Source organism: Drosophila biarmipes, unplaced genomic scaffold, assembly GCF_025231255.1.
Source record: "Drosophila biarmipes strain raj3 unplaced genomic scaffold, RU_DBia_V1.1 ptg000015l, whole genome shotgun sequence".
NCBI lineage: Eukaryota > Metazoa > Arthropoda > Insecta > Diptera > Drosophilidae > Drosophila > Drosophila biarmipes.
Genome location: NW_026114533.1, coordinates 307,618 through 330,219, shown reverse-complemented (window position 1 = coordinate 330,219; position 22,602 = coordinate 307,618). Strand labels below are relative to the sequence as shown.

At 36.5% G+C, this 22,602-nt stretch overlaps 1 protein-coding gene across 35 annotated transcripts in view; it reads left to right on the top strand.

The window, feature by feature from the left end:
- The window catches only part of LOC108032711 (meiosis regulator and mRNA stability factor 1), a 430,692-nt gene that overhangs the window by 361,325 nt on the left and 46,765 nt on the right, over window positions 1-22,602 (top strand). The window lies entirely within an intron of this gene.

Here is a 22,602-nt window from a genome sequence, read left to right as displayed (position 1 = left end):
AAATACAATTATGAAATACAATTATAAACATTTTTAATCTCTCTTATGAACTCTTTGTTTTATTGTAGCATATCCATATTTACTTACCTTAGCGTAGTCATTTATATTATATATGGCTTCTATATTATCTATGTGGGGTTTTTATTATTTTAGAATATATATAAATTTAAGTGTTTATTTAAATGAAAATGATTTCACAATAGGAGTAGAATTAAGATCGTCGTCGCGTCGTTTTGATCTTCACACAAGCACGTCTTCTCTCTACTAGATCTCGTCAAAAACTGCCTCTTTTCTAGTCATTATCATCGTATCGTCGTCGTTCTCGTCTTTTACTCCTTTGGCTCGTCTTCCTCTGGAATGTATGCTACTGCTCGTTTTTCTTTTTTGTGGATGGTTAGGGATAGGAAGGGTTATTCTAGTAATATCACTCCCTCAGTAATATCACTCCCACTTTCGGCCATTCTGATTAAATATTTGCCTCGAATGTTTAGTCGTGGGCTTGAGATATTCGGCACAGGTCGAAGAAATTTTTGGACCGTCTGAGTTGCCGACTTTCTGGACATCGTAGGCTTTGTTGTGCTTGACTTTCGTGATTTGGTAAGGACCCAAATACTTCGGCTTTAATTTGAGACCTCCACCAAATTAAGTGCGCTTTATGGCTACCATGTCGCCTTGATGGTTTGCGTCGCAGAGTGTAAGTCCTTTTGTTTTCCGAATGAAGCTTTAAAATTTGTGATTTTGCCTTCAGCCTTAAATCATTACGAGAGTCCTGAAACAGCGCTAAGGTTTCGTTGTTGATTAGCTCACGAAGCTGCTGGTCATCTTTGTTCCTCATTTTGACTCCGATTAAAAGCTCAAAAGGTGTGGGTTGATGCTTCTCGGGAAAGTAGAGTTGATGGCTTGTTGAACTCGATCAACGTGTCTGTACCATTTTGTAAGATCATTCACACTGAGTTTTGACAAAAATGGGATAATTATGGCGTTCAGTCTCTCCACTTGTCCATTTACACGTGGTTGACCAACACATTATTTTGTCCTCGTAGTTTTGTAATGACTTCGCTTGCAGTTGTTGATTTGTAGGATAAAGCCAGCAAAACTTCGTTAAGGAATCGATGACGGCGAGTATTAACTTGTAATTCTTGCTTGTAGATTCTAATGGACCCAAGTGATCGGTGTGGTACGTATGTAATGGAAAATCTTCTTTGTGCAATGGATGTACCCAGCCCTCTTGCTTGCCACTCTTGCGGTTGCTTAAAATGCATGGAATACAGCAGTCGATGAATTTCTGTATTTTTTCGTCAAGGTTTTGGATGAAATATTCGTTGCAAATCATCTCCTTCGTTTTTTTGACGGCGAAATGTCCTCTGTCGTCTGCTTTGCCAAAGATCTGTCTTTCCATATCCCTGGGGACAACAAGAAGTTCTGTGTCGTTTACTATCTTGTATAGGATTCCGAACTTTAGGGAATAATCGTCTATATGTTTGCAGATCGCCTTTCAGTGTTCGTCCTTTTCTTGAGTTTATTTAAAGCCAAGTGCTACGGAGTCGTCTACGATTGCCATTATTGGGTACCTGGAGAGAGCGTTCATACGTGTACCTGAACGGTGTTCCACTTTGTAATCGTAATTTTGAAGCAATAGTACCCAACGTGCCACTCTGGTGCAGAGACTTTGCTTGTCCAGCGTCTTCGTGAATGCATTGCAATCAGTGACAATCTTAAAAGGGATGCCAAGTAGATAGACTGTGAATTTGGTTAGAGCTTCGATGGTTTTCCTACTCATAAAGTAGACTGGGTGAAATTGGCCGTCGTCAGCTGATTTCTGTAATAGCACGGCGTCGGTGTGTACCTCGGTGTCGTACTTCGGGTTTTTAATTACTTGAACAAGGGTGGAAGTCAGATATTTCTTTAGGGATTCAATAGCATTCTCTTCATAAGGGCTAATAACAAATTCAGCTTTATTTTTGGTAAGGTTAGTCAAGGGTTTCGAAATCAGAGCATAATTCTGGATAAACTTCCTAAAGTATCCTGTGAGTCCTAGAAAACTTTCTAACTGCTTTAGGTTCTGTGGCGTCTTAAACTTCTCAAATGGCGTCGATCTTCTGAGGAGATGGATAAGTTGTTTTGTTCTCGATAATGTGATAAAGAACTGGATACGGGTCTGCAGAAAATTCCTTTTTTTTAGGCTAAGCTCAATACCATATTCGCTGCAAGTTTATATAACTTCGTTGAGATTCGAAACTGCCTCCTCTTCGTCCTTCGCTGGTATAATTATGTCGTCTACATAAGGTATATCGCATTTATGTGTCTCTGAAACACACCAGGTGAATTGGACAAACCAAAAGGCACCTTAAGGAATTGGTATTGCCCACTCTGCGTCACGAACGAAGTGTACTTCCTGCTAGATTCAGCCACTGGCACATGGAAAAGCCATTCCGCAAATCGATCCTGCTGAATATCAACGCTTCTTGCAAGCAGTCGAGCTGATCTTTTAGGATTACCTTGCTTATACGCCTGAAATCAATGTAAAGGTTTTGCGAACCGTCGTTTTTCTTCGCAAGCACTACCGGGCTTGTAAGTTCGGAAAAAGACTCCTCGACTATGCCGTTATCCGACCACTGCTCAATTTGTTCGTCGATTACATTCGTTTCAGCGAAAGCGAATCTGCGCGGACGCGAGAAAAATGGAGATTCGTCGTTTAAGAGGATTTTCATTTCAATGTTTGTCGACTTCGATTTTAGCGGCTTATAATTCGTAATCAGTTAACGCACTTCTTGTTTCGCACACGCACTGGCTGATTCATTTATATCGAGTTCATCGTTGTTAATAACCGTGTCAATTTTCAGCAAGATAGATGGGATGTTCTCTTGGCAAAGATTATTTATATTTCGCACACGCAAACCACTTGGTCCGAACGATATCTCTGCTTGCAAACACAATTCCTCGCCAATGTTCATTCGAGTGTCCATACAATCAAGCGGAACTATGTAGAAATTCAAATCGTAGGGGCTGTTGTCGATCCACACTGCTTGCTTACACTGTCCAATTGGCTTGATCGAATTGGCATTGCGATTTTTTCCAAATCCAATTAGGTATACACTGCACTCTTTTAGCTTCGGCAAAGCTAGCTCATCGTATAAATCTTCGCGCAAAATATTAAATTTGCTGCCTGTGTCGAACAGTGCAATACAATTTTGAGTTTTAATTGAAACCACTTTGCTCGTCATGTTGTTATGCTCACTTAAAACTCGCGTGTTTGTCTTGCATTCTTCGACTGTATCGACACGTTGGGGATGTGACCGAATTTGTTGCATTTAAAACATTTTCTGCTTTTCTCTTTGTTGTTGCAGCCACTAGACAGATGTCCCTTCTCGCCACAATTGTAGCAAACGATTTCCTTCTTGCCACCTTTAAAATCACTGTGCACTGCTTGAGCTTTCTTGTTCTTCGCACTGCTTTCGACGAAATGGGATTTTGCACTGATTGTTTGGTAGTCCTTTAATTTGTATTTGAATTCAGTCATGTTTCTGGCTCCATAAAGCATCGATTTGTTGATTGAGAGTTTATCAATACCGTCGATCACGTATTAGATAAGAGCGTCTTCTTCAACATATCCCCGTGAGGTAATATCTTTACGGTAAAAATATTCCTGTACACTTTGGTTCGCGCGTCGATTGCTCTCTCCAAGTTGCTTGTGTATTTGTTTGCTGCTTACTCTTGATCTGAACTCGCTCAACAAAGACTCTTTTAAAACACTCCACGAATTTATTCCTTTCTCACTCAACACAAACAATTTCGCGACACCTTTAAGCGACTTTTTGGCAAAGATCAGCTTTTGCATTTCGTTCCAACCCATGAGTACAGCTTGGTCCTCAAAATTACTTATCCAGACCTCGACTGGAATTTCGTCTGTGCCCTCGAATTGTTTTATAGATTCCTCTATATCGTGAAAACTTAAAGCGAAACGCGCATTGAATTGGCACTGGTTGTGAATTCTTCTTTGGTTCTCTTTTACTCGTTGGATTTGTTCCTGCGGAATTTGCACTGATACTCTCGACTTCGTCGTCGCTTTGGTATTCTTCTTCGTCTTCACTCTCTTCATCAAATTCCTCTGGATCTTCCACTTCGCTGCCAGTGAGAAGTTGGCCAAATCGAAGATTGCTAAAAATATGCAATTGCATATTTTCGACGTCGTGGCTTATGTTTAAAACTAGGCATATTGAAATTAAATCCCTTTCAGTTAGTTTTGCCTGCACGTATACACTTTTGGATTTATACACTGCGTCATTTTCGTCGTATTGGAAGCCAGCAAGTTCGCGAAGCCCTTTGCGATTATTCCGGTCTCCCTCCATTTCAAACACGAATTTGTGCAGAGCCCAAATGCTTCCTTTTGACGCTGTTTTTAAGTTATTTGAATTAAATCGTTTAGACACTCCATAATTGAAAAAATGTATGTTTCAGAAAGGGTTTATGTGTCTCGTTCACGTCGTACAACTTTCACGCATCACTTCCAACCTTATTGGAGCTCCCAAATGTGGGGTTTTTATTATTTTAAAATATATATAAATTTAAGTGTTTATTTAAATGAAAATGATTTCACAATTGGTGTAGAATTAAGATCGTCGTCGCGTCGTTTTGCTCTTCACACACGCACGTCTTCTCTCAACTAGATCTCGTCAAAAACTTCCTCTTTTCTAGTCATTATCATCGTATCGTCGTCGTTCTCGTCTTTTACTCCTTTGGCTCGTCTTCCTCTGGAATGTATGCTACTGCTCGTCGTTCTCTTAGGTATGGTTCGGGATAGGTAGGGTTATTCTAGTAATATCACTCCCTCAGTAATATCATTCCCACATCTATACTATTTAATTGTTTTGGTAAATTATTCGTTTTACCGAATACTAGCTCATATGAACAATTATGTGCCATTAAGGGGGTCGTGTTAAAACAAAAACGAAATATTGAAGGTATACGTCCCGATTAGTTTTATCAACCGATATATATTAGCGTTTGTACTCATTGAAAGTTCTAGAACTTCGTTCTATTGTTCCGACTCTCTGGTGGTAGTGTGCCGTAGGTGTCATTTATAATTTAATTCTTATATTCTATACCCATGTCCGTAATAAAAGTTTTCATTCAACCGTATTATAAAAAAAATTTTTTTAAATTTGCTTTGGCGAGAGTGCTTGCGTTCTTTTTTGGAACTGGGATGGCAATTAAATATTTAGTTAGACCAATAGTGTACAATATCACTCTGTCGAAATCATTTATAGGCGTATCAATTATTAATCGAGCAAAATTAGAAGCACAGCAAATGGCACATCATGCGTGTGACTTACACGTGCATGGAATTCTATTTATTAAGGGGAAAAACTTGAAGGCGCTGTATTACCAGCTCGGTTTTTCAGAAAAGCAAAAAACTTTTTGTAGACCCGGTGGTCATAATACGCATGGTGGTCATAATACGGTGGTCATAATACGCATCGTCATCTGCGAATTGTGAGAGATGTCGCCGCTAATATGTTCCTGTATCTTAATCTAACTATAACTAGGTACTTTAAATTCGTATATTCTCTCGTCATTAGACTTAAGATTCTTCAAACTCTTAAAATTACTACTCTCTTAATTAGGTACCTCAATATTTTTCAAGACTCATTTTCATGTTTTATAATGATGCGTAGACTAATTATTATAGCAAAAGCAATATGTGCGTATGAGTTACTGATTGTCTGGTTTATTGATGATGGATGACAATGTATGTACGCCGAGTGCGAGCAGCTATACGATGCGTTATCAGAGAACTGGGCTTCGTGTATGCCATATTAACGCTCAAAGCTTAGTATGTGATTCGTTAGAGGAGTGTATTTGCCACGATCTCTTTCGTTCATACTGAGGTAGCCACGCTGTGGGAGTATGTAAGTAAACGTCTCAGTGCAAAGTAAACATCCGATTGATAGCTCCGTTAAATGGATATTTGTTTAGATCACAAATACCTTATATTCATTAAAAACTTTGTTAGGCGGCATTTATATACCACACAGATTTATTGATTACCAAAATTTAATTGACTTATTTTCCTCTATGTCTATCCTTTATTCGGACGTATCCTTGCTGGGGATTTCAACAGCAATATTCTAAGATAAAATAAATTATCGGACGACATCGTATCTATTGGCTTAAATTTAGTAAACTCAAACCCCTGTGATACACTACTTGACTTAACTGACTGTAATAAAATATTCATGTTTAGTAAACTTTCAATGCCAATGTTTTCAAAACACGACTTAATTTATTTAATTTATAATATTAATACAGACTTAATATTTTTAAACTCCCTATAAGCTTATTAAGAGAGTAGTAATTTTAAGAGTTTGAAGAATCTTAAGTCTAGTGACGAGAGAATATACGAATTTAAAGTACCTAGTTATAGTTAGATTAAGATACAGGAACATATTAGCGGCGACATCTCTCACAATTCGCAGATGACGAAGTTGCAGAGCGCGACGGGAGAGGAGAAGCTGGTATATCAGCGCCAAGGTCTTGTGAGAGCGCGAAAAGCTGCACCGACCGTAGGCCTCTGAGGGTAAACACAGCAGAGAGAAGTCTGAGCTCTGATATCACATAGTGTTTCCTCAAGAGAGGCTCATTGACACAAAGAGCAGTTTGTGAGTCGAAGCCGTGCGTGAATTTTTCGTGCTGATGTTCCATGCGTATTATGACCTTTAAGTTTTCCCCATTAATAAATAGAATTCCATGCACGTGTAAGTCACACGCATGATGTGCCATTTGCTGTGCTTCTAATTTTGCTCGATTAATAATTGATACGCCCATAAATGATTTCGACAGAGTGATATTGTACACTATTGGTCTAACTAAATATTTAATTGCCATACCAGTTCCAAAAAAGAACGCAAGCACTCTCGCCAAAGCAAATTTAAAAAAAATTTTTTTATAATACGGTTGAATGAAAACTTTTATTACGGACATGGGTATAGAATATAAGAATTAAATTATAAATGACACCTACGGCGCACTACCACCAGAGAGTCGGAACAATAGAACGAAGTTCTAGAACTTTCAATGAGTACAAACGCTAATATATATCGGTTGATAAAACTAATCGGGACGTATACCTTCAATATTTCGTTTTTGTTTTAACACGACCCCCTTAATGGCACATAATTGTTCATATGAGCTAGTATTCGGTAAAACAAATAATTTACCAAAACAATTAAATAGTATAGATGTGGGAATGATATTACTGAGGGAGTGATATTACTAGAATAACCCTACCTATCCCGAACCATACCTAAGAGAACGACGAGCAGTAGCATACATTCCAGAGGAAGACGAGCCAAAGGAGTAAAAGACGAGAACGACGACGATACGATGATAATGATTTCTAATCAGATTTCTAGGCAGTTTTTGACGAGATCTAGTTGAGAGAAGACGTGCGTGTGTGAAGAGCAAAACGACGCGACGACGATCTTAATTCTACACCAATTGTGAAATCATTTTCATTTAAATAAACACTTAAATTTATATATATTCTAAAATAATAAAAACCCCACATTTGGGAGCTCCAATAAGGTTGGAAGTGATGCGTGAAAGTTGTACGACGTGAACGAGACACATAAACCCTTTCTGAAACATACATTTTTTCAATTATGGAGTGTCTAAACGATTTAATTCAAATAACTTAAAAACAGCGTCAAAAGGAAGCATTTGGGCTCTGCACAAATTCGTGTTTGAAATGGAGGGAGACCGGAATAATCGCAAAGGGCTTCGCGAACTTGCTGGCTTCCAATACGACGAAAATGACGCAGTGTATAAATCCAAAAGTGAATACGTGCAGGCAAAACTAACTGAAAGGGATTTAATTTCAATATGCCTAGTTTTAAACATAAGCCACGACGTCGAAAATATGCAATTGCATATTTTTAGCAATCTTCGATTTGGCCAACTTCTCACTGGCAGCGAAGTGGAAGATCCAGAGGAATTTGATGAAGAGAGTGAAGACGAAGAAGAATACCAAAGCGACGACGAAGTCGAGAGTATCAGTGCAAATTCCGCAGGAACAAATCCAACGAGTAAAAGAGAACCAAAGAAGAATTCACAACCAGTGCCAATTCAATGCGCGTTTCGCTTTAAGTTTTCACGATATAGAGGAATCTATAAAACAATTCGAGGGCACAGACGAAATTCCAGTCGAGGTCTGGATAAGTAATTTTGAGGACCAAGCTGTACTCATGGGTTGGAACGAAATGCAAAAGCTGATCTTTGCCAAAAAGTCGCTTAAAGGTGTCGCGAAATTGTTTGTGTTGAGTGAGAAAGGAATAAATTCGTGGAGTGTTTTAAAAGAGTCTTTGTTGAGCGAGTTCAGATCAAGAGTAAGCAGCAAACAAATACACAAGCAACTTGGAGAGAGCAATCGACGCGCGAACCAAAGTGTACAGGAATATTTTTACCGTAAAGATATTACCTCACGGGGATATGTTGAAGAAGACGCTCTTATCTAATACGTGATCGACGGTATTGATAAACTCTCAATCAACAAATCGATGCTTTATGGAGCCAGAAACATGACCGAATTCAAATACAAATTAAAGGACTACCAAACAATCAGTGCAAAATCCCATTTCGTCGAAAGCAGTGCGAAGAACAAGAAAGCTCAAGCAGTGCACAGTGATTTTAAAGGTGGCAAGAAGGAAATCGTTTGCTACAATTGTGGCGAGAAGGGACATCTGTCTAGTGGCTGCAACAACAAAGAGAAAAGCAGAAAATGTTTTAAATGCAACAAATTCGGTCACATCCCCAACGTGTCGATACAGTCGAAGAATGCAAGCCAAACGCGCGAGTTTTAAGTGAGCATAACAACATGACGAGCAAAGTGGTTTCAATTAAAACTCAAAATTGTATTGCACTGTTCGACACAGGCAGCAAATTTAATATTTTGCGCGAAGATTTATACGATGAGCTAGCTTTGCCGAAGCTAAAAGAGTACAGTGTATACCTAATTGGATTTGGAAAAAATCGCAATGCCAATAAGATCAAGCCAATTGGACAGTGTAAGCAAGCAGTGTGGATCGACAACAGCCCCTACGATTTGAATTTCTACATAGTTCCGCTTGATTGTATGGACACTCGAATGAACATTGGCGAGGAATTGTGTTTGTAAGCAGAGATATCGTTCGGACCAAGTGGTTTGCGTGTGCGAAATATAAATAATCTTTGCCAAGAGAACATCCCATCTATCTTGCTGAAAATTGACACGGTTATTAACAACGATGAACTCGATATAAATGAATCAGCCAGTGCGTGTGCGAAACAAGAAGTGCGTTAACTGATTACGAATTATAAGCCGCTAAAATCGAAGTCGACAAACATTGAAATGAAAATCCTCTTAAACGACGAATCTCCATTTTTCTCGCGTCCGCGCAGATTCGCTTTCGCTGAAACGAATGTAATCGACGAACAAATTGAGCAGTGGTCGGATAACGGCATAATCGAGGAGTCTTTTTCCGAACTTACAAGCCCGGTAGTGCTTGCGAAGAAAAACGACGGTTCGCAAATCTTTACATTGATTTCAGGCGTATAAGCAAGGTAATCCTAAAAGATCAGCTCGACTGCTTGCAAGAAGCGTTGATATTCAGCAGGATCGATTTGCGGAATGGATCGATTTACGGAATAAATTTAGTAAACTCAAACCCCTGTGATACACTACTTGACTTAACTGACTGTAATAAAATATTCATGTTTAGTAAACTTTCAATGCCAATGTTTTCAAAACACGACTTAATTTATTTAATTTATAATATTAATACAGACTTAATATTTTTAAACTCCCTATAAGCTATATGGTTTTCAGCCATATAGTTTATAGGGAGTTTAAAATTATTGACTATTCCTTGTAATTTATGTGACTGGGACTCTATTTATGACTTTAATATTAATTCTCCATTGACTGTGCTACAAGATAACATTTTATACTTATATAAACTATCAGTACCATTAGTGAAGAAAATTACCAAGCCACCTGAAAATCCTTGGATTAGTTCAGCAATTAAAGTACTTAGGGAAATGGGATACTGCATTTAAAAAATGGAGCGATACAAGACAAGCCAGCACGCAGCGCAATAATTAAACTCCAAGCAAAAAAGTATAACAATGATTAATCAATGAGTCAACAAAAATGGGCTGATATTAAAAAAATTGGCATTGATAAATTTAAGCCCACTCGATGTGATGCCAATCCTGATGAACTTAACAAAAAATTCTTAGACCGTAAGTCTTCGAATGACTTATGACCGGTCAGATGACAATTTTTTTAACAAGTAACAACGTTCTAATCGATAAGCAATCAGGGTACTGTGTTGGCAGAAGCTGTACAGCAGCTGTAATTAAAATAATTTAAGATATAAAGGTAAAAATGGATACTGGCAACAAAACATTTTTGACTCTTTTAGATGACAGTAAAGCATTTAACACGGTAAATCACGAAATTCTTTTTCGGTTTTCGTAGATAATGTGTATTCATCTTTTCTTTGTCCCAAGCGTGGTGTGCCTCAAGGATCCAATTTAGGTTCACTGCTGTTCTAAGTAGAATTAAGTATATTGAATTGCAAATGCTTGCTTGGCTTAAGCCCAAAATAGTCTAATATAGGTAAAAGAGGGATGGCTACCGATGTATTGCAAAATTTATCCATTAATAAGGCTCCTACTAAGTATGTAAAAAGTGCAATTAACTTAGGATTTACGTTAAATCAAACATTGACGTGGGATGATCACATTAATAAATCTGTGGAAAACATTTATGCAATACTTATAATAATAGAAGTATTCAGTGACTGCAGCTATGTAGGTCACCGAAAGCTGCAGGTAGTGTTCAATAATGTGGCAAGATATATTTAAATAGACAAACAACTGACCATATAAGTGACGTTACAATTAAATTCTTTAACATGCCACTAAAATCCTGGACAAACCTTAGGGCCATATTCCTACTCCATAAAATTATAAGCAGACAAGAGCTGTCATATCTGTAAGAAAAACTTATTTTAAGTTCGTTAAGTAGAGCCAGAAACATAATAAGCTTTAAGTATAAATACCTATGCACAAGGATGCGATTCCGTGCATATGCTGTTCGCACTTGGAACCAACTGCGATAAAAACGCTATGCAAGACTTTTTATGAGCACTACCTTAATATTAAACTACAAAATTTGGCATATTGCAATTTTAAATTAGAGAAAAAGTAAGAACTAAAAATATTAAAAATTAAAAGTTAAAATTAACTTAATTAAAAAATAAATGTTATAGTATTAATACTAATAAACTGATTATTTATTTAAATTGTATTTGTTAAAATTTGTAATTATTTGTCTTCATACCATATGAGTCGACCGAAATATTAGCATTTAGTATAAGTTCAACTTTAAAATTTTACACTTATGACTAGCGGTTTAATTTATAAGTATGTATGATACATGCTTGTACTGCTGGGATAAAACAATCAAATAAATAAAAATGTATTGGATCGTCATGGTCAGGGTCACCGAGTTAAGTAGCGCTACTCTTAATGTGTTCAATACCCTAATCCCAATTTGTTTAAAATTATCTAATGAATCGCGTTCAAAGATATCTTAGTTGACTGATTTTGTTTTTACCGGCTTGCCTTTCAAGCTAACATAAATCGCTAGCATATCTTTACATACAAGGTCATTACTTTTCGTACTTCGTCATTGCTTATAACTTCACATACGTTGGGCTTAATATCTTTCTCAATAGATCGCGTAGACAATTCTATTTCTTTGTTTTCCGCGCGGACTTTCATTTATTACTTTCTCCCTTGTGAAAGCTCTTAATGTATATGCAGTGGGAAGTTAGAGTCCGTAATGGGTGTGAGTTAAAACCACTACACACGTTTGCTAACTTGTTTCAATAATTATACAAAATGCTTTGCTGAAATCAGGATATTGTAGCGAAGAGGTTCCATGAGTTTTGTTTTTAAATCTTGGAATGCGTCTTAGACCACTGTAAATTCAAAAGGAACATTCTTTTTACATAATCTTTCTATGTGCCGTGAATATTTGACGAAATTTTGTATGAAGCGCCTTTAATAATTGCAGAATGCTACGAAACGTGTACCGCTGGCCGCATCTTCGTCTAGAAGTATTTATGACCGAGAAAAGTCACCTCATGCATAAAAAATGAACAATTTTCTGGAAGTAACTTTAGACTTTATTTTCTACATTTCTCAAAAACGCCCGTTCAGCATATTGTTTTTCAGAACAACCTATAGCTCTTAAATTATCCATAAAAGGAATGCTTGTGATGGTTCTAATCCAGATAATGCTATAGCCATCATTCTTTGAAATTTTCGAGGCTTTATTTTTAATATGAAAGCTAATCGCGTGAAGCGATATGAGCCATTGCTCGTTCAAAATGACATTTTAGCTCTTGAACTTTTTTCGAGTTAAATTTGATGAAATCCTGAAATAAGTCAAAGCTTGAAAAATATTTTGCTCGTCCTAGTTAATCCAAAATATCATAAATTCTTGGGAGTGGAAATTTGTCGGACAGATGTTTCAACGATCCCGTCGGTGATCAATTTTCTGACTTAATTCTGTATTTCGTTCACGTGTCTGCGTGGGCTTCTGTAATTATACCCGTTAATCGTTGAATAAAGGGTATACTAGATTCATCGTAAATTGCAACCGGCAGAAGGAAGCGTTTTTGACCCCATAAAGTATATATATTCTTAATCAGGAACACTAGCCTAGAGTCGATCTAGCCATGTCCGTCTGTCTGTCTGTACGTCTGTCCGTATAAACGCTGGGATCTCGAAAACTATAAGAGCTAGATCAGTCAGAATTGGCATGAAAATTTCTGGGCTTCCTGCGTTGCGCATGTTTGTTTTAGCGTGGTACCCAGTCTAACGCTCACAATCCGCGAAAATATGTAGCGCCTACAGTTTTTTTGATGGAAACAGTTTAACTGAAATGTATTTGTCTCATCGCTTAAATGTGTCTGCGCCACCCACGTAACTTCTACTGAAATAGCCGGTAGGTGGCGTCGTAATATATCGCTTTGCGGCATATAAAAGTGTGCAACGCCCACTCTAACGCCCACAAACGGTTCACCCGCTTAAATCTGTCTGCCACCCAAATAACATCTACTGAAATAGACGGTAGGTTGCGCCCTAAAATATCGCTTTGCTACTTATATGTATATCTCCATTTCCCTTTTGCTCCCTTAAGTTCTCATTTGTATTTATGAGTAATTTAAGCAACTGTTAATAATTCCTATATAAAAAAGGAAATATAATTAATTAAGATCAAAAGATTTACCAATTTTAAAATTTTAAATTTATGTTTTTTTAATTTGTTATTATATGTTTTTTAATATATTTTCTTGCATAATAACAATTATTGTAACATGAATATTGCTAGGCTAAAGCTCCCAGAGCTAAAGCCCCCAGAGCTAGTCTGCAAAGAGTAACTAGCCCAATACACTAATAATATAAAACATATTATAGTTTTGGTTTTTTTTTTTATATATAACCTCCCACGCTTGGAAATAACATTTTCAATTAGTTTTGAATTTCGAATTAAACACGAACGATCGAACAATTGGTGCGAAAATAATATGAAAAAGAAGATTAGATCTTTGGTGTTTTTATACCTGTTACTCGTAGAGTAGAGTTTCCAACACCATAAAGACTTAATATTCTTGATAAGGATCACTAGCCGAGTCGATCTAGCCATGTCCGTCTGTCTGTCCGTATGAACGCTCAGATCTCGAAAACTATAAGAGCTAGAACAGGCTGACTTGGCATGCAGATTCCTGCTCTTCCGACGCATCGCAAGTTTGTTTCTACTTCACTCTAACGCCCAAAATTTGCGAAAATTTGTAGCGCCTGCAGTTATTATGGTAGGATCAACATTTTAACTGAATTGTGTTTGCCTCATCAATACCTATTGAACCCCACCATCTTTCCAGTCGTTCCTATGACAGCTTATGATATAGTCGTCCAATTTTGATAAAATTTAATTCGAATTTCAGAACTGATTTAAAAGTGTTATTTTCAAGCTTAGAAGGTTATATGTTCACAAACACCAAAAAAAAAATTTTTTTATATTTTCCGACTAAATTTTCGATTATTTCTATGGCAGTTATATGATAAAAACGTTCGATTTTGATAAAATTAATTTAAAAATCAGAACTAATTAAAAAATTGTACTTCCAAGCCTTGAAGGATATTTGTCAAAAAGCACACAAAGTTATAATTTCTTTCAATTTTTCGATCTGTTTTATCACATGGTCGACCGATTTTGATAAAATTTAATTCAAAATTCAGAATTAATTTAATTTAATTTTTTCCAAGCTTAGAAGGTTATATGATAAAAAACACCGAAAATAAAATTTTTTATAATTTCCGAAAATTTTTCCGATTGTTTCTATGGCAGCTATATGATATAGTCGTCGGATTTTGGTAAAATTTAATACGAAATTCTAATCAAATTAAAAAATGTTATTTCAAAGCGCAGGAGGTTATAAGTTAAACAAGAAAGGAAGTTAAATTCGGCAAACCGAAGTTTGTATACCCTTGCAGTTATAAAGAATAATCAATAATTTTATTAAATTGAATTTGAAATGCTTAAAAATATAAAAATTTTTATTCCCATTCTTATAAGATAATTTGTCAAAAAGCCCCAAAGCTGTAATTATTTCCCACCAATTATCCTATCGTTCCTATGACAGCTATATGATATAGTCGTTCGATTTTAATGAAATTTAATTAGAATTTCAGAAATAATTAAAAAATGTTATTTTCAAGCTTATAAAAAACACAAAAGATATAATTTTTATTTCATGTTTTCCTACTAATTTTCCGATCGTTCCTGTGGCAGCTTTATGACATAGTCGTCCGATTTTGATAAATGTTAAAAGAAATTCAAATAACATACCAAATAAAAAGATTTAATTTTTTCATATTATTTTACTACTAATTTTCCGATAGTTCCTATAAGAGCTATATGATATAGTCGTCCGGTTTTGATCAAATTTAATTCGAAATTCAGAACTAATTTAAAAATGTTATATCCAAGCTTAAAAAGATATATGTTAAAAAACACGAAAGATATAATTTTTTTAAATTTTTTCCCCGATAGTTCCTATGAGAGCTATAAGACATAGTTGTCCGATCCGGCTGGTTCCGACTTATATACTACCTGCAATAAAAAAGAAGACTTTTGGAAAGTTTCAGCCCGATAGCTTTAAAACTGAGATACTAGTTCGCGTAGAAACGGACAGGCAGACGGACGGACAAATGGATGGACAAACGGACATGGCTAGATCGTCTCGGCTAGTGACGCTGATCAAGAATATATATACTTTATGTGGTCGGAAACGTCTCCTTCACTGCGTTGAAAACTTCTGACTGAAATCATTATACCCTCTGCAAGGGTATACAAATTATAGCTTTCAGGCTTTTTGACAAATTACCTTATAATATTGGGAATATAATTTTTTATATTTTTAAGAATTTCGAATTTCGTTTAAAAATTTCACATGGTGTTACTAAAGTTGATTATTTCTTATAACTGCAAGGGTATACAAACTTCGGCTTGCCGAAGCTAACTTCCTTATTTGTTTTTTTTTTCAACTAATATGTATTAGTGTATTTGATACCCATAGATTGTCCCAAGGAATAATTTAGCCGTGTTCAGTCAAACGTCAGTTAGCAGATATACATATATTAAGTGTTGTCTATTTTATGTTTTGATATCTCATTCTCGACGTTGGCTGAAACAAAAGCAGAGCCGAAAAATGAGAGCAAGGGCGCTGCCGGCGCTAAGGAAAACATATTGCTCGGGTAGCTTGTTATATTATTATTAAGTATGCTGTAGTAAGTGAAATAAGTAATATATATTTTAATTTATTTCGTAATGTAAATAATTATGCCTTCCGTATGGTACGGATAAACAAAATTTTTGGGGAACATGGAGTTTTTTAACTTTTTTAAAGATTGACAACTCAAGTCGACTTGTTGCAAAGCAACGGCCTCCTCGTGGTGTTCTATGAGTACCGATTTTAATATAACTATCCGGAGCTACACACTCGACTATAGCGTTCTCTCTTGTTAAACATATAACCTCCTACGCTTGGAAATAACATTTTCTTATTAATTCTAAATTTCGAATTAAATTTTTCTTAAAATCAGACGACTAAAATCATATAGCTGTCATAGGAAAGATCGGAAAATGGATTGGAAAATAATTATGAAACAAATTATAGCTTCGGTGTTTTTTGACATATTATCTTATAATATTGGGACTATCATTTTTGATATTTTAAACAATTTTGAGTTAAATTTAATAACAATCTGACTACTCTAACAAATAGCTGTCATGAAAATGGGTCAGAGAAATAAGTTTTTTGTTTTTACTATTACTAAAGCTACCAACAATCCTTTACTAACGTTGATTATTTCTTATAACTGTATACAAACTTCGGCTTGTTTTATCTCAGTTTTTTTTATAAAAATTAGTTGTGCTTTTTGGTTTGGCTTCCAGCTCGAATATATTATTATATATGAAAGTTCTTTAAAAGTTGCGATAATCTTTTTTAGATTTACTACTTCGAAGTTCGTAAGTGATTTTTATGCTTAATATTTATACTGACTACTTCATTTTTATTAGCTGTACTGAGTATCCGTATGAAAGATGTTGCTATGGTACTTTCTATGTAAGTACCATGCTTAATTTCTTGATTTTAAATCTTATTTTAAATTTAGTTGAATTTTTGCAATAACTTGGGATCTTGCTGGCAGAAATATTGAGTTGTTGCCAGAAATGTATGTTATTGGGTAAGTAATTGGGTCGAAATTTAAACCAATCTTTAGATGGCTTGAAGTATTTTTTAATAAAATCGATTCCTAATATGCCATCACAAGGATAAGCGAATTGTAAATCCACGATATGAAATTTGTGTTTGATTATGTACTTGGTAGTCTGTATCTCAACAGAAGTTAATATTATTATCCTTTATGTCATGAACGGCATCAGAATTTTCTTTAACTATTAAAATGTTTTCCTATAGGTTTTCTAAAAAGACAAGTCCTTTATAAAGCTGGAAATGACTTCAGTTACTGTTGTTTCATTTCCGATTAGATTTCTGGCAACACCTTTTAGCTTAGTTTTTATTATAGAAAGTGCTGATCGTTCGTGCTGATCGTTCGTGCTCGCCTTTTATTGGTTCTGTATTTGTAATGCATCAATAAAACTTGATTATTTTACAGCTTTACCATCGAGAACTGTTAAAAGCTTGCATGCTCTATTAATAAAATTAATATTTAATTGCGCCATTGTGATATTGTCGATAGATTTATTCTTCATTATGCTTATACTAGTATCAAATCCTAAAGAATTATCCAGATCTGGGATAAAAACAGCTTGATTAGTAAGATTATTTGAATCTTGCTCTTCTATTTTAGGGTTTTCCTCGGCCATCCTTCTAAACATTTGTCCCGAATGTATCCTCATATACTCAGAGCAAGCGGTAGTATATCTTGGATCTCGTCTCTATTGTCTTGAAACATTGAACCTGGTTTACGAACTTATACCACTTGCTGGGATCATCTAAAGACAGTTTGGAGAGTGAAGATACAATTGTGGCGACTGTTTGTAGTTCAATGCCCCCGTTCTCGCAATACTTCTTAAACTTGTCTGAAGTGAACATTGTGCCTCGATCGGAATTAATTTGAACAGGATTTCCAAATATTGAGCCTCTAACCTTGTGATGATGTCCGTAAAAGATGTTGATTTCGTTTGATATAGCAAATACAATTTGGTGAGTCCGTCAATGACAGCAAGAATGTGCTTGTATGCCATGTGGGTTGATTCGAGAGGCCCCATAATATCGATGTGGAACATTTGAAGTGGCTCTAATTCCTTGGGCAATGGGTGCAACTCTCGTTCTTTTTCCCAAGCTTGCGGTTGGATACGATACACGGAATGCAGCACTTAATCTGCTTTGAATGGTCTTCAAGTTTAGGATTGTAATATTCCTTTCCGATGATCTCTTTAGTTTTCTTTACAGATAAATGTCCTTTTTCATGAGCCTGTCGAATGATTTCGCTATAAAGAATCGGTGGTACAACTATAAGCTCGTCGTCGCTCACCAATTTGTACAGCAATCCAGATCGTAAAAATAATTTGTTGTGGATAGATTTTTCAGCAAGAATGTGTATTATAGCTTTTATTTCCTCATCCTCCGATTGAACACATTTTAATTTGCTGTGCAAACTTTCGTCGAAGATCATCAACGGCTCAAGACATCAGCATGACGTAGGCGTGTGCCTGATCTGTGTTCGACTTCAAAGTCAAACTCTTGAAGTTTGAGGATCCGAAGACTTCTCTTTTCTCCAAAAGCGTCAATCTCTCTGCCAGAAAAACAATACTTGGCGTAATGCTTCATAAGATCAGTCCACGGTTTAGCCATGATCGAAAAGTTTAGGATAAACTTGCGAAAATATTCAACCAGACCCAGAAAGCTTTGTAATGGCTTTTGGGAACTTCTTTACAGCTTTGTCTTGTCGTTTGAGATGCTAATCGATTGGTTTTTAATGCAATGACCTAGAAATTCGATTTTCTTTTTTAGGAAGCAGCATTTCTTTAGGTTGATAACTAAACCATAATCCTCACATCGTTTAACGACTGTTTTAAGATTGGCTACTGCTTCGTCTACGTCTGCAGCTGGGACTATGATATCGTCGACTTAGGGGATTACAATACCAGATCGGGTAAAGTCTCGGAAAATGGCGTTAACGTGTCTTTGAAATACGCCTGGAGAATTCGTGAGTCCAAAAGGAACTTTTGGGAGCTGGTACTGGCCATTGTGAGTTACAAAGGATGAGAGCTTGCGGCTTTCTTCATCGACATTAACGTGGAAAAATCCGTTTTTGAGGTCCAGTGTGCTGAATACCTTGGCATCTTGCAGACGGTCTAATTGGCCATCGATCAAGGGAAGGGGAAACATATCTCGTACTATTACCTTGTTAATCTTTCTGTAGTCAATGCAGAGTCGAGGTGTGTTATCGCGTGTGTTATTCGCTGTGGGGCAGTCCTTCGAAATGTGTCCAAAATTGTTGCAGTTAAAGCACTTTCGACCACTGTTTCGATTGGGGCACTGATTAGATGTATGGTCACCGGCACCACAGTTGAAGCAATGCACCTTTCTTTGTTTTGACACTTCCTTATGACTTGCACTTTCTTACCTATCCGGTATTTCGAGTTGTCTTCGTAAATTTGATTTTTTTTATTTTCCTTTTGGATAGCAACTTATGCAATTGAGCACTATGTGGCTTCGAACTCTTTGAGCAGCACGTTTTTTAACGTTTGCTAACTTCTGATACCACGCTTACTCATAATAACCACTTAAGCGAGGCCCTTTAGAGAACGTTTCGCGAAAATAAGTTTTTGCAGGTCATCCCAATACATGATGGAAGCCATGTCCTCGAAATCGGAAACCCAAAACTCAACTGCAAGAGTGTCATCTCCACTAATCGGCCGTATAGAATCTTCTACATCGCGGAAGCTTACAGAAAAACGCGGCGAATTCGCAGCGAAACTTTTTACAGAGGCGGATTCGTTGCTTCTGGACACCACTGTTTCACTGTTTTCACTGTTTCACCGTGCGTCGTTGTTGTTGCTCAGTTTATTCTGCTTCTCTGTGTTGCTTTGTACAGAGCGAAACTTGCCATCGTCACCGGTAGAACTTTTTTCGTCGTTATCGTCGTCCTTCTCTTCTCGTTCTTCTATTTCATCATCTTCGAAGTCCTCTTCATCTGCATCTTTGAGCAGTTTTCCTGCTCGTAAATTTCGGAAAATGTGAAGCATGAATTATGGCAAGGTCGCTGTTTGATAAATTTTGCGCAACGTAAGACATTTTCTGGTCGAAGAGTTCATCAGTTTCTAAAAAGTCAAATCCTTCGAAACCCCGTAGTTGCTTTTGGTTATGCCGATCGCCGTTATTGTCGTACACAAACTTGTGCAGCAGATCAACAGTCTTGTTTTTTTCTGACATTAGTGCCTGTAAAACCGACTCAAAATCAGATATAAAAGTACAGCTTCTCAGCCCAACAAATACGAAGTCATTGTAAAGAATGAGGTGCGAAAAGTAGGGAATAATGGATACACTATCTTTACTTAAGCATGAGAAAAATGTTATGGCAAGAATTGACGTTAGCAATATGTACACCAATGGAATTCTGGAAGCAATGCTGTTTACATTCTAGGACGATCTAATACTAGGAGGTCACACAGGCGTAGCTAGAACATTAGCTTAAAGCAAGAAATATGTTAACTTCGGCTTGCCGAAGTAAACTTCCTTTCCCTTGCAGTTATAAGAAATAATCAACTTTAGTAAAACCATGTGAATTTTTTAAGGATTATTGCTGACTTCAGTAATATTGAAAAAAAAATTATTTCATTATTTTTTTAGACCAAATTTGTGACATCTATATGTTAGAGTAGTCCGATTTTTATGAAATCGAATTCGAAATTCTTAAAAATATAAAAAATTATATTCCCAATATTATAAGATAATATGTCAAATAGCCCCAAAGCTATCATTTATTTCATATTATTTTCCCACCAGTTTTCCGACCGTTCCTGTGACAGCTATATGATATAGTCGTTCGGTTTTGATAAAATTTAATTCGAAATTCAGATTTGATTTTAAAATGTTACTTCCAAGCTTAGAAGGTTATTTGTTAAAACACTTCAAAGATATAATTTTTTCATATTTTACGACTAAATTTCCGATAGTATCTATGGCAGCTATATGATATAGTCGTCCGATTTTTAAAAAATTTAATTCGAAATTCAGAACTAATTAGAGTGGGCGTGGCATTTTATTTAGGTCAGTCAATAAGTATTGATGAAACAAACTCATTTCAGTTGAAATTTTGTTTCTATCATAAAAATTGTAGACGCAGCATATTTTTTTGCGGAGAGTGGACGTGGGCAGCTTGCGCTGCGCAGGAAGCCCAGGAATCTGCATGCCAAACTGTTCTAGCTTTTATAGTTTCCGAGATCTTAGCGTTCATACGAACAGACCGACAGGCGAACATGGCTAGATCGACTCGGCTAGTGATCCCAATCAAGAATATATATACTTTATGGGGTCGGAAACGCTTGATTCTGCCTGTTACATACGACGAATCTAGTATACCCTTTCACTCTACGAGTAACGGTTATAAATATTAAAAAATGTATATATATATATATATGTATAATGTAAATATATATGTGGGGTGTGTCTGCTTTGGGAGGCGATCATTCCACAATTACATAATACCCTAGACAACATTTCGAGCTCAACGACGAATAACCCATATGAGGAAGCAAAGACGAAACACTAGAAGGAATAGTGATGAAAAACGAGTAGACCCAGAGAAAAGACAAGAAAACGACGTGCAACGACGGATGAGTTGAGTGAGGGCTTTTGCCGAGTGCGGTTGGAAGACGTTGGCCGAAAGACGAAAAAGACGCCTAAAACTCAATTTATCAATGTTCATTTCCTAAGGTATGGAAATGAAAATTTAACATAAATTAAACAATAAATAAACTTAAATACTTAACCAATATACTCAAAAAACCGGGATAGTGAAAGAAATGAAAAGAGAAACCGAAGAAGTGTGCAAAAAAACTACGACGTAAAAGAATATTCAACAAGAAAAACTATGTGTGTAACAATTTAAAACATTAATTCGACGACTTAACATTTAATTTTTAAAAACCATGAGCTGTTTAAATGATTTCATAAGTGCAACTTTGCGCAGTAGCAAAAGGGAGAACATTTTAGCCTTTCACAAATTCGTGTTTGAGAGTGAAGGTGATCGAGGCAACCGCCAAAGACTTCGTAATTTTTCCATCGATTTCGACGAAAACTCGGATAATTACCGGGCAAAGGAACGATGTGTACAAGAAAATCTAAGCGATGGCGATCTGGTTTCAATTAAACATATCCAACAGCGTTGACGACGTTGAACTCCACATATTTCGCAATTTGCTGCAAAATAAGCTTCTCGCACACAATCAAATTGAATCCTCAGACGACGAGGACGAAAATTACGTATATGTGAGCGGCAGAACCACACGAACCGACGAGCTTGCCAAAGAACAAAATGAAATGCATCATGCGCCAAATTCTACCAAAAGTGCTGAGAAAGAGAAGACGACAAAATTCAGCAACGAAGTGGCAACACCGAGTTTCGCTTTTAGTTTTCGCGACATTGAAGACTCGATTCGTACATTTGACGGTACTAACTCAATTTCCTGGTTAACTGAGTTTGAAGAGCAAGCGGTAATAATGTGCTGGAATGACGTTCAGAAATTGATATTCGCGAAAAATCGCTGAGAAACTTTTCATCATGAGTGAGAGAGGTCTGAGTACCTGGAATGCTCTTAAAATCGCTCTCTTAGACGAGTTCGAAACTATTGTGAACAGTAAACCAATTCACGAGCAGTTGAGCAAAAGCTCACACGCAAAGGACGTATAGTTTCGCTTACCTTTACCGAATGAAGGATCTGGCAATTCGCGG